General features: G+C 37.6%; 1 non-coding gene across 1 annotated transcript; it reads right to left on the bottom strand.

Moving 5' to 3' along the window:
- Positions 1 to 342: 342 nt before the first annotated feature.
- On the bottom strand, positions 343 to 449 carry LOC141722334 (small nucleolar RNA R71). Its single transcript, XR_012575354.1, has one exon. It is a non-coding gene; the product is annotated as a small nucleolar RNA R71 (small nucleolar RNA).
- Between the last annotated feature and the right edge of the window lie 13,962 nt (positions 450 to 14,411).

Raw genomic sequence — 14,411 nt, 5'->3', positions numbered from 1 at the left:
CCCAAGATCAATGACATTCAATCTAGCATTGTTCGGCCAGCTATCACAGCTAATACCTTTGAGATCAAGCCTGGCATAATTCAATGGGTGCTGAATTCAATCCAGTTTGGGGGTTCTCTAACGGAAGATCCCAATATGCACATTAGGGATTTCATTGAGATCTGCGACACCTTCAAAGTCAATGGTGTTTTTGAAGATGCTGTGAAGTTGAGACTGTTCCCATTATCTCTGAGGGACAAGGCTAAGAGCTGGTTACACTCTCTACCAGCTGGTTCGATTACTACTTGGGAAGATCTTGCTCAGAAGTTTCTTACTAAATTCTTCCCTATGGCGAAGACAGCTGCACTTAGGAATGATATTACTCAATTTGCGCAGCAAACGGGAGAATCGCTATGTGAAGCTTGGGAGCGCTACAAGGAGATGCTTAGGAAGTGTCCTCATCATGAAATTCCTGATTGGATGATCATCACTTGTTTTTACAATGGGTTGGGAGCACATTCCATACCCATGCTCGATGCAGCATCAGGCGGAGCATTATGGGCAAAGAGCTATGAGGAAGCTTATAATCTAATTGAACTGATGGCTGCTAATGAATATCAGTATCCAACCTACAGATTTCCACAGGGCAAGGTAGCAGGAGTTCTTGAAGTGGATACAGCTACGACTATCACTGCTCAACTGAAGGCGTTGTCTACGAAGATCGATTCTCTGGCTAACTTGGTTGTTAAGTAGATAATTAGTGTTTATGAGTTGTGTGCAGGTCCGCATGTGACGGAGCAATACACTATATCTAGTGACTCAGCTCATTTTGTGAGCAATTATCAGAGATCGCAGCAGCCAGTTCCTGCCACTTATCAGCCTGACAACTGGAATCATCCTAACTTCAGCTGGAACAACAATCAGAATGTGATGCAACGGCCATTATAACAGTTTGGAAATAAGCTATTCAACTCTCCTGGTTTTCAACAACAAACTCATGGTGCGTGTCTATCTTCGAATGAAAAATCTGAATTAGAGGAGTTGCGGCTAATATGCCAAAGCCAGGCTATTTCTATGAAGACTCTGGAGAACCAAATAGGGCAAATTGCTAATGCCTTATTGAATCGACCACCAGGAACGTTTTCTAGTGCTACAGAAGCCAATGCAGGAAAGAGGGAAGTTGAAGAACAGGTGAACGCCATCACCTTGAGGTCTGGAAAGGTCGCACGCCCCCAAATTCAGCAAGACGAAGAGCCTGAAAAATCTCAAGTCTCAAAAAATGTAGATGTGGCGGAAGAAGGTGTGTAGAAGGAAGTAGAGGTGGAACCAAGGAAGACTAATATGGAACACACTCCTCCTGAGGGTAATACAGGGGAGAAACAGATCTATCCTCCACCTCCTTTTCCTAAGAGGCTGCAGAAGAAAAAGTCGGATAAGCAGTTTGAGAAGTTTTTGGAGGTGTTCAAGAAACTTTATATCAACATACCTTTCGCTGAACCTCTTGAACAGATGCCTAGCTATGCGAGGTTTATGAAAGGTATTCTCTCTCGGAAAGTGAAGCTCGATGACTTAGAGACCGTTGCTCTAACGGAGGATTGCAGTGCTGTGCTACAGCAGAAGTTGCCTCCGAAGCTTAAAGATCCTGGAAGCTTCACTATTCCTTGCACCATCGGAAACTTGTCGTTCGACAGGTGTTTATATGATTTAGGAGCTAGCATCAATCTAGTGCCCTTGTCTATCTTCAAGAAGCTTGGTCTGCCTGATCCGGAACCAATATACATGTCATTGCAACTAGCTGACCGTTCCATCGCTTATCCACGAGGTATAATGGAGGATGTCTTGGTCAAGGTGGATAAACTCATCTTCCCTGCTGACTTTGTAATTCTTATTTTGAGGAAGATAAGAAGATTCCCATTATCTTGGGAAGACCATTCTTGGCTACAGGCCGAACTATGATTGATGTGCAAAAAGGAGAGCTTTCGATGAAGGTTTACGATCAAAAGGTCACTTTTAATGTGTTCAAGGAAATAAAGTTACCCACAGCTAAAGAGGAGTGCTTTAAAGTAGACCAACTGCAGCTTTTGAATACACCTCCATGGAAGAGGAAGTTGGATTTTCCATTCGATTCTCTTGGGTTAGCAGAGCAGAAAATTTCTCAGGAGCGTCTCGAGCCGTCTATTGAAGATGTTTCCACACTTGAGCTTCACCCACTACCAGATCACTTGAGTTATGCATTCTTAGGTGCACAACATGATAAGGGGTTGGGATATATTTTTGATGATGTATGTAATAACCCCAATTTTTGGAAAATTTTGAAACCCTTATGAATAGTGATTTTGCAGATTATGCTGAATGAGAAAACTTTTCATGCCACACTATGTAGGGGTTCTGTTATTGATCTTCTGGGATATTATTAGTACTCTATGTGGTATATAAGTGTATGTAAAGATCGTTAGAATCCAATTCCGAACACTTTGATTTTTCCCGGAAATCCACTAGATACGGAAAGAATTGAGTATAAGGTAACAGGATAAAAAGGATTTAAATTAAAGGATTATAAGAGAGGATCAAAAAAGGAATATAATGTATTGAGAAAGGTTAAGGAAACCCAAGTAATAAGATCCCGGGTATGATCCCTCAAACGAGAAATGAGAACGAAAGTTAAGCGAACCGTATAACAGATCAACGGTCATTAGGCAAACAATTAGAAGCTAATCAAAGGGATTAGTGGGGATGATGTCATCAAACCAATAGGAAGAGGACAAAGGAGGGAGGGTGACATCACTTGATGATGTAAGCATGACATGGGGGGGAGGAAGTGTGGTTGAATGATAACCACACAAAGTCAAGGTTAATTAGGTAATTAACCTAAAACAAATCAAAATTCAACCAACCAAGCCAAACATTTCATTTTTTCACCAAACAAATCACAAAACACTTCTTTTCTTCATCTTGCTCTCGGCCCCTTTTCTTAAAAAATGAAGATCCAAGCTCCACCACTTACTATTTGGCAAGGTATTTATCTAAGCTTCCCCATGGATAGTTACATACTTCCTATAAGTTTAAGCTTCTAATTCCAAGCCAATCTTTTTTTATAAATCAAAGAAGAAGATGGTGAATAGTACTTCTTGAAATTAATTTTTGTGTTCTTGAGATCTTTGAAAGATCAAGCTTGTAGGAGGTTAGATTAAGGCTTCCATGGGCATTCCAAGGATCTTTCATGGATTAAAAGCTTCAAGGAAGGTATATCTCTTCATGATCTTAGTTTTAGGTTTTGTTGTTTAGATTTCCTAATGTTTAGATGATGGGTTAGTGTAATGGGTGTGTAATCATATTTAAAGCTTGTTATGAGTAGTTTGGTTGGTGAGAGGCATGATTATTGTGTGTTTAGAGATTGGTTGATTTTGTGATATTTTTGGAGTTGGAAATCTTGGTTATTAGTCAATGAACTTAAGTAAACTCTTAATTCATAATTGAGAAATAATTATGAATTGGTAATATTGATTTGTTGGGGCTGTTGTAGTATGGCATGGATGGAGTTTTGATTGGGTTGTGAATTGGGATTGATTGGTGGTTGAATTGGAATGGTATAAATTTGGGAAATCGCGTAAACATAGCCGTCGTAATGTCCGATTTACTTTAGACTGCTTTTGTTCATAACATTAGGACCCGAGAACTCCCTGCTAGGTTTTGACCATTGCCATGATTAGATAGTTCATGTTACGAGCTTCGTTTTGATATGTGGTTCGTTTGATTCCGATGTACGGTTTAGGAGAAACGACCGTTTTAAGTAACGGCGTTTCGCGAACGAAACATTTCCCCTCGCCTTACTTTGGAACCTTGGTTAAAGACCTTAAAGGACTAATTGGAGTATGAAACAATTACGTTAAGTGGATTAGGCAGTTGGTAAGGCACTCGCGAAAGAATCGCTTTAAAAATCGTAATGGGTAATTTATTAAAAATGGTGGAGCCGAGGGTACTCGAGTGACTTAATAGAATCAGTAAACGAAAAACGAGCATTAAAGTCTAATTTGGTTAAAGTATAGATTTACAAGTGACTTTGGTTTAATTCCAACTTACTTGTTGTTTATAGGTTACCAGACTCGTCCCGAGCCATTGTAACCCCCAGTCGCTCAGGCAAGTTTTCTACCCGTATAACTGTTGTTGTGATGTATATGCGTATATGCATGATCTTGCGATAAATGCATATTTGTTATTAGAAAATTCTTGCGATATATTGTCGCATGTGATATGGTATATATGCATGCCTGTTTTATATTATTGATTTATATATTTGTTGGTTCAAATGCTTATAGTTGCATAATACCTATGCTAGAGATAAGCGGTATTTGAGTTTACCCTTAGTATAGGGGATAAAAGGTGAACATATTTCTAAACCGGGAGTCGATGTTCCCGAGAATAATATATATATATATATATGGTTATAGTTTTCAAAACTATTAATCGAATAAGGTTTATTCGATAACTTTATCTATATTTTATTATTTGAATATTATTTCGAATATTCATCCGAGGACTTATGACTCCTTTTATTGTATTAATTGAATATTATTTCAAATATTCATTTGAGGATGTATGACTCCTTTATTTTATTTAATGAATATTATTTATAATATTCATTCGAGGTATTATGACTCCGCTTATTATTTAATAATATTCTTTATTTTTTTAAAGAATAAGGTGTCGATAATCAAACTTATCTTTGATGATTCAATAAAGATAGTACTTTCGTATAAGTATATCTTTGGTTATTTAGTACTCATTTCAAGTATAAGTTTTACAACATATACTTCAATTATTTTTATAAAGATTATTCTTTATGGGAATATTATTTAAATAATAATATTCAGATATTTTCTAATATATTGGGACTGATTTATTTTACCAAATCAGCATCACTCCGAACATTCTTAAAAATGTTTTGCGAGTCTTCAAAATAATTTTAAAAGTTAGAGCGGATCCCAAAACTCATTTTTATATTTAAGATCCTCCTTTCGAAGGAGATTTAAATACTCGCTCAAAACCTGAGGGATCCGGCTCTGTGGTGTGTTTTATATTCGCAACAAGGTTGCTGTCTTGATAAAAGAGTTTTTGATTACTTACCCAATACTCGGGAAGTAAAATTCTTGGAACAAGTTAATCCATTAACAGGCATCGCCTGGGAAATATCGGTGAGTTTTCCTTTCCAACTAGATACGACTTCTTGGTGGAGCCGTATCAACAAGTTTTTACTTGGGGAAAGGGGGGACGAGCTTTACGTTTCGGAGTCATGGATTTCATCTGAACTAGGAGTGGCGTAAGTGGTCGAGTGGCGCCGGCCCAGCCTTATTATATTGGCCCAAAATGGCCTGGAAGTTCCGCTAAGACGGTCCATTCCGTAGGAGTCCAGTGTTCGGTTGACAAGTAAATCCGACAGGTTCTCCTCTACATGTAGAAAATGGTGGGGTTGCACTACTACGACTGATCATCGTAAGTGGTCTTCCTGGCGCGGCAAACTCCCGTAATGAGTTCATCATCCAATTGGATATTTCTGCAACACTACCCAGAGCACTTCGATAGAAAGGCTACGGTTGGGCGATTGTTGAGTGTTGGCAGGGTCAAGTTTTCAAAATGATGTTTGCATCAAATGAAGTATCTCATAACTTCATTTTATTTTGATGATATTTTAAAGATTGAATCTATTCAAGTATTATCTTGTAGTCTCATCTATGTGATGAACTTTTGAAACTAATTATAACTTGAACGGTGGTAGTTCAAGTAGTATTTGGAAAAGATATAAGTATATTGGAGTATCTTGTAACTTCATCTTTTAAACTTATATCTAGTAAATGATTATCTTATGCATGACAAAGATTTTCAGAAAAATGTTGAGACAAGGTTAGATATATGAGATCACCTTTCAATGATATTTTTATACAGTTATACACTGGAACTCTGTGTGTATTATGAATGGAAGAGGGCTTCCAATATTTTGAAAAGTATATATGTATATATATATACTGAATATTTTGCGACTTCATGAGAAGGCTCATATATTGTTCATTTCTTTTGACCAAGACTTTCATGAGTACTATGAGAAGGCTCATATATTGTTAATCATTATACATATTATTTTGGTGGGCTTGCTGCTCACCCTTGCTTTCTTCTTTCATCACACAACAACAGATATAAAAGATGAACATGACCAAGCTCCCGATTCGCGAGCGGATAGGAAACGTTCTGCAGTTTCCTATAGGCGTTGATGTCACTGTAGCTGAGGTAGGAACTACCAATAGGCTAGACTTTCAACTTTTGATGTACCAGATTTATGTATATTTATGAATTGTAATAATGGCAAAGAAAATGTAAATTTATTCAGAAAACCTTTTAAGGTGTATTGGCAGATAATTGTGGAATAAAATGACTTGTGATTATTTTTGGATGTTCATCTATGAGACTATAACTTGTGGTGTGTGTGTTTATTGTGGGGTCACAGTACATAGTAGTTGATTAATTATTAAGATTGGGTGTTATTAAGGGAAATGGAACTCGTGACAACCCGGATCCCCGACCCCGGATTTGGGGGTATTACAGAAGTGGTATCAGAGCTAAGCGTTATAAACCTCAGAGATGATGTGACGTTAAGATAATAACTAAGATAATAAGAACTCTTGCCAAGTTCATAGTCGGGCTACCTAACATAGTACTGACAGTTAAAACCCTTATGGGAACCCTTATAAATATCGTGATAGAAGCGTAGTTCGTTATCGTATATGGTAGCGGGACTCCGAACCCTGAGGTTGAGGAGCAACAACGCGATGATGTTTTATTACTTATTGGATATCAGATTATGTATCCGATAGAGCGTCCTAACGCGGGATCGGATGATGTTTATATTGAGGATGTAGCGGTGGAGGATGTTGTCCTAGAAGGGACAGTTGCTGAGGAGAATCCCATGGAGGATCCTGACAAGAATGAATAAAGGACCACTGATGAATTGATGACCATGGTTAGGTCGACTACCAGAGGTAGGATTGGTCGGTCACTACCGGAGGTTCGTTCAAGTTTGTAAAGATAGTAGCCCCCTTTAACGCGGCTTACTCGTAAGACTGAGAAGTTTGAATGGAAAGAGAAATGCGAGAACAACTTTTAAGAACCGAAGCAAAGGTTGGTGACGTTCCCTATGTTGGCGTTGCCGGATGGAAAATGAGATTTTGTAAAGTGTAGTGACGCTTCGGATAAGGAATTAGGGTGCTTCTTATACAGCACAGCAAGGTAATCGCGTACGCGTCAAGACAATTAAGGGAATATAAAATTCGATATCCCCACCCATGAGCTTGGGCTCGTGGTAATAGTTTTGCCCTAAATATTGGAGGCACTACTTGTATGGAGAGAAGTGCGAGATTTACACAAGCCATAAGTGCTCTAGTGCATTTTCACGCAGAAAGAGCTCAACATACGCCCGAGGAGGCGGTTAGAGCTAATCAAGAATTATGATTGGGAGATTCTGTATCATTCGGGGAAAGCCCATGTGGTGGCTGATGCCCTTAGTAAAAAGGAGAGACTCAAGATGATCATGTCTTTGAGAGAGTTTATAAGATATTTTGAGAAAATGGAAATAGAAGTGAAGGTAACCGGAGCCGGTTCCGAAAAGATGTTTGAGATTGCAATACCGTCCGAATTATCGGAAGAGAACATATTGTGCCAGAAAAAGTAATGAATGAAGGCAGAGAGCCAACAATTAGATAAAAGATTAATACCAAGAAAGATGATAAAGGAATAATAAGGTATTCCTACAGAATTTGGGTTCCAAATGTGCAAGAGCCTAAAGATGAAATCTTAGATGAAAGCTAGTTTGAGGAATAAGATTTAGAGCAAACCCTGAACGTGATAGTCAGGGAGGTCGCCATCAAGATAGAAGGAACCCATAACATAATGGAGTGGAAAATGAGGATTTAAAACATGAAGGATGACCCCGATTATGGGGAGGAGGAGGGGACGTTTAGACTAAGAAAACAGAAGTCGAGCGAGATAAGGAGACCCGATATGGTACTCCGATACGGAAATTCATGGACCTGTCTAAACAGAACTTATACTTTATTCCCAACCACCACCTTGAGGAAACGATGTAGTGGGAAATTCTTTCAGGACCTTTAAGTCGCTAAGCTCTCAGAGTTCCAAGGAACAAGCTGACCCAGTCGAGGCAAAAGCCTGGCTAAAGAAAATAGAGGAATCATTTGCGATTCTAAATGATTGACGAATCATAAAAGACTGTTCTGTCACTGACCCTCCTAAGAGAGAGACCACCCGCTGGTGAAAGGCCAAGGAAGGCACGAAGCAAGAGATTATAATAAACTGATTTAAGTTCAGTCAATTGTTTTCAGGAAAGTACTTCCCAAGGTTATGGAGATAGTGTAAAAGCTTTAGAGCCAGAACAAAGGCAGACGAGTATGATGAATCATGAATCTAAGTTGTAAAAGTTGTCAAGATTCGTTCTGAGGACACGAATCCAGAATGACGGGATGTTTGAAATCAATGCTTATGTTGGGTTGGTTCATGAAATAATGATAAGAGAAAGGAAAATAAAAAGAAACTGAAATGGAAAGGAATATAAAGGCAATAGAGTTTGAGGAATGATAAGGAAGTTGGGTATGAGGAAACTCTAAAGACTCGTAGCAATAGAAATAGAAAAGTATGTAATCGTCAGGATGAGGGTGATTCACCATAAGTTAAATTGATGGTTGAAGGCATAAGAGATACATATATTTTATCCCCTATAAGTTGGGAGGATTCGAGGAAACCCTGAGATAGTTCGAAGAATAAATAATGAGACGCGGATGGACTAAGGAGACAAGAAAGTAAGAAATTAGGAAAATTGGATGAAGGAAGTGACCTTCAAGAATGTGAAGTGTAAGATCGGTGGCTCGATACCCAGAAAGGGAGACACCAGGTATGAAAGATATCCCAGCATTGAGGTGACTGTTGAGATAAACGACAAAAGTAAATAAGGAATTATTAAGATGAAGTTCACGTTGAACACGACCAATATCTTCCACAACATCCTTGTTATCGTTACCAAATTAGGCAAGAAAAGCGGATAACCGTTGTTATCTTTTGGAGGCCATATTGATTGACCTCATTTTGAATACAGATGTTATTGTGAAATTAGGCATATACTATCGAGGTGGAAATGATTGAATAAGACACCCTTATCAGGGATATATGACTTGATTTATCCATGGAAGGATGCATGTACTTTTTTAAAAAAAAGGAAAAAAAGGTGGAATTAAGGATAGAACATCGGTAACTTAAAACGAATCCTAGGGGAATGCATAAAGGTTGGCATTTCACCCTTAATAGGGATAGTATGAGTTTTGACAGTATGAATTGGAAAGGATTAAGGTAATAACAACCTTTAAGGATCAGTGGAGAAATTTTCAGAAGTATATAGACAATGATTCTAGTATTAGTATATGGTATTTTGATATGCCCTGTATCTAGGGAATACAGGAGGAACGATTCAAGGATAACCTTAGAGGTTTTACAAGGAGAAAGGTAATATTCAAAATTCTCAAGAATAGAAATGTTGATAAAGGAAATATGACGTAATTATAATGATGCCAAGTGGGGCACGTGTTAAACCACGAGAAAGTATGGATCGAACCAGTAATGGTCGAAATTGTTCAGGGCAATTAGGACCTAAGATAAAAGATGTCCTAAGTATGATCTAGAGTCAATCGTGACAGTGATTAACCTCTAAAGACTGAGGCAATAACTTATGGAAAAATGGTGATTTTTTTTTCTCATCAGATTTTAAGGAAAACATCTTCACATAAGCAGTGATTGAAATGAGGTAGAAAATTTATTTGGAAGTGGTTAAAATGACATTGACTGTAGGGAAATGTTACTATCAGGAAAGGCCAAAGAGGTGGCCGACACTTTAAAGGTAAGAGGATAATTATAGGCGCTTGTGCCAAAGGAATACAGTGATGATGGTTAAACCTGTGAAGGTTGTATTATGGTTTGGAAGATTGACAATCCTTCTGATGACTGTGCAATACCCAACCGTAATAGTAGTTGGTAAAGGTTTAATTCGTGTAATCGCCATAAGCGGGCTATCTATCTCAGAAGATACTATCTTGAGATAAGCCAGGACCATATTTCAAAAAGGACTAGACGAACCTTTGAGTTAAGTCTTCTATTTAAGGCATATGATTAAGAATGGTATTAACCTGCTATCGTTGCTTTGATTGAAACTCTTCTGCAATTTTATCTACTTCATGTCATGAAAGTACGTCAGAGTTTGGAGTGTTCTTCATGAATTATGATTGGTGGTTATGTTAACTCCTTAGAAGTATTCTATACGACATGTATAGACTTCGTATGATTAGATATTAAGATTTCATGGAAAGTGAATGACGACAGTAGGTCAGTGGTGGACCATAGTAATGCAGCAATGATTCTGCGAGTAATGAGCTGATTACAACTGTGAGAGTTGTATTGGAATGGATGTTGAGATTGAGTACCACTAATCGGGTCGTGGTAGTGTATAAGTTATCATTGATAGACTAATTAAGTAGAGTATCTACCTATTGAATATTTATTCCCTCTTATGAAAAGAGAGTCGTATTACTATATGAGGAAGGTTGCGGTGCAAGCATAGAATTCTAGTAACGATGAAGTCTAGAATGAGATCCCAGATTCGATTTTCGATATCGAGGGAGTTTCAACGGTGATTGTGTATAAGCTCGAGGAAGAGCATGGGTCCATAGAATGATGGACTGAATAGCAAAAATATTTAGGCAGGTGAAATATGATGTTATAATACTTGATGTTGATATAAATACATATATGTTTTGTTCTCCTATGACAAACCTCTATAGTTCAGAGGTAGATTCCAAGCCAGATATTTTATGGCAATAATTTTTTTTTTTACGAATATACAGTTGTCTTCAGTTCGTTCTTTTCTCTTCTTTTCATTTCATGTAAGCTGAGAAGAACAACCCTTCCAGAAGGGGATGTATTGCCGAATGACTATCTATCTGTGTGATAGAAGCCTAGTAGGATACCATCTATTGTTTAATTGCTTGTCAAGTACTAAAGGCTGGCCACCTTCTGTACTAAATATGCGATATAACAAGTGTTCATGATCATAGTGATCTCTCAATAAATTCTTCTACTTCTATATGAAGGATTAAGCTTTCGAAGATAGAAGCAGCTGAAAAAGGAGTAGTAAAGTTGTGGTGGTATTCGGAATGGAAACATATTCGTGATACTAAGGTTGACGAGGTTATTAAAAGGTTATAGAACGCTAACGAGCGAAAATATAACCAGTATAATATTAGGAACGAAAGGTAGTAGCGATTACGAACTGGAAATGAATGGGTATTGAGAAGAAAAAGCTCTAATGCTAAAAGCTATAATGAGAGTCTGTGCAATAGACTTGAAAGAAATTGGAATGATCACTTAACAGGGATTGAGTTTTCTTACGACAATAGATCATATGTCATTATCGAGTTGTCGCCTTATGAGATCCTTGAGGGAAGACAATGTCGATCTCCCTTATGTTGGGATGAAGTTGTAGAGCGCAAGATGCTCGGACCCGCAGTAGTCCAAAGGACCAAGGATATAATAGATCTAATCAGAGGACGGCTGGTAGTAACCCAAGATGGACATAAGAAGTATGTTGATTTGACACGAAAGGTCAAAGAATAGGAAGTAGGGGACCTAGTGTTGTTAAAGGTATCCCCTTGGAAACCCTTGGAAAGGATTGATGAGATTCGGAAAGGAAGGAAAGCTAAGTCCACAATTTGTCGGACCCTTGGATATATTAAGAAGTATTGGGAAGTTAGCATATGAGCTAGCCTTACCCCAGAACATGTAGCAAGTCATAACGTGTTTCACGTATCAATGTTAAGGAAGTGTAATTCGGATGCCAGGAAAATAAGGGCATATGAGCGTATAGGCATGCAACCAGACGTAACCTATATGGAGCAACCAGAAAGGGTTATAGACTGAAAAAGGGACAAGTGCTTAGGAGAAGGGTTATCAAACTATTCAGAGTTTGATGGAAGAACCACAATGTGGGAAAATTTACTTGAGAGTTAGAAAGTGTAATGCTAAGAGAGTATCCCTATTCATTTTCTATCTGATTTCGGGACGAAATCCTTTTAAGGAGGGGAGACTGTAATAACCCCAATTTTTGGAAAATTTTGAAACCTTTATGAATAGTGATTTTGCAGATTATGCTGAATGAGAAAACTTTTCATGCCACACTATGTAGGGGTTCTGTTATTGATCTTTTGGGATATTATTAGTACTCTATGTGGTATATAAGTGTATGTAAAGATCGTCAGAATCCAATTCTGAACACTTTGATTTTTCCCGGAAATCCACTAGATACGGAAAGAATTGAGTATAAGGTAACAGGATAAAAAGGATTTAAATTAAAGGATTATAAGAGAGGATCAAAAAAGGAATATAATGTATTGAGAAAGGTTAAGGAAACCCAAGTAATAAGATCCCGGGTATGATCCTTCAAACGAGAAACGAGAACGAAAGTTAAGCGAACCGTATAACAGATCAGCGGTCATTAGGCAAACAATTAGAAGCTAATCAAAGGGATTAGTGGGGATGATGTCATCAAACCAATAGGAAGAGGACAAAGGAGGGAGGGTGATATCACTTGATGATGTAAGCATGACATGGGGGGGGAGGAAGTGTGCTTGAATGATAACCACATAAAGTCAAGGTTAATTAGGTAATTAACCTAAAACAAATCAAAATTCAACCAACCAAGCCAAACATTTCATTTTTTCACCAAACAAATCACAAAACACTTCTTTTCTTCATCTTGCTCTCGGCCCCTTTTCTTAAAAAATGAAGATCCAAGCTCCACCACTTACTATTTGGTAAGGTATTTATCTAAGCTTCCCCATGGATAGTTACATACTTCCTATAAGTTTAAGCTTCTAATTCCAAGCCAATCTTTTTTTATAAATCAAGGAAGAAGATGGTGAATAGTACTTCTTGAAATTAATTTTTGTGTTCTTGATTTCTTTGAAAGATCAAGCTTGTAGGAGGTTAGATTAAGGCTTCCATGGGCATTCCAAGGATCTTTCATGGATTAAAAGCTTCAAGGAAGGTATAACTCTTCATCTTAGTTTTAGGTGTTGTTGTTTAGATTTCCTAATGTTTAGATGATGGGTTAGTGTAATGGGTGTGTAATCATGTTTAAAGCTTGTTATGAGTAGTTTGGTTGGTGAGAGGCATGATTATTGTGTGTTTAGAGATTGGTTGATTTTGTGATATTTTTGGAGTTGGAAATCTTGGTTATTAGTCAATGAACTTAAGTAAACTCTTAATTCATAATTGAGAAATAAGTATGAATTGATAATATTGATTTGTTGGGGCTGTTGTAGTATGGTATGGATGGATTTTTGATTGGGTTGTGAATTGGGATTGATTGGTGGTTGAATTGGAATGGTATAAATTTGGGAAATCGCGTAAACATAGCCGTCATAATGTCCGATTTACTTTAGACTGCTTTTGTTCATAACATTAGGACCCGAGAACTCCCTGCTAGGTTTTGACCATTGCCATGATTAGATAGTTCATGTTACGAGCTTCGTTTTGATATGTGGTTCGTTTGATTCCGATGTACGGTTTAGGAGAAACGACCGTTTTAAGTAACGGCGTTTTGCGAACAAAACATTTCCCCTCGCCTTACTTTGGAACCTTGGTTAAAGACCTTAACGGACTAATTGGAGTATGAAACAATTATGTTAAGTGGATTAGGCAGTTGGTCAGGCACTCGCGAAAGAATCGCTTTAAAACTCTTAATGGGTAATTTATTAAAAATGGTGGAGCCGAGGGTACTCGAGTGACTTAAGAGAATCAGTAAGCGCAAAACGAGCATTAGAGTCTAATTTGGTTAAAGTATAGATTTACAAGTGACTTTGGTTTAATTCCAACTTACTTGTTGTTTATAGGTTACCAGACTCGTCCCGAGCCATTGTAACTCCCAGTCGCTCAGGCAAGTTTTCTACCCGTATAACTGTTGTTGTGATGTATATGCGCATATGCATGATCTTGCGATAAATGCATATTTGTTATTAGCAAATTCTTGCGATATATTGTAGCATGTGATATGGTATATATGCATGCCTGTTTTATATTATTGATTTATATATTTGTTGGTTCAAATGCTTATAGTTGCATAATACCTATGCTAGAGATAAGCGGTATTTGAGTTTACCCTTAGTATAGGGGATAAAAGGTGAACATATTTCTAAACCGGGATCGATGTTCCCAAGAATAATATATATATATTTATATATATATATATGGTTATAGTTTTCAAAACTATTAATCGAATAAGGTTTATTCGATAACTTTATCTTTATTTTATTATTTGAATATTATTTCGAATA

Source organism: Apium graveolens, chromosome 4 (assembly GCF_009905375.1).
Source record: "Apium graveolens cultivar Ventura chromosome 4, ASM990537v1, whole genome shotgun sequence".
Taxonomy (NCBI): domain Eukaryota; kingdom Viridiplantae; phylum Streptophyta; class Magnoliopsida; order Apiales; family Apiaceae; genus Apium; species Apium graveolens.
The sequence above is the reverse complement of the archived record's forward strand: the minus strand, read 5'-3'. Positions and strand labels throughout refer to the sequence as shown.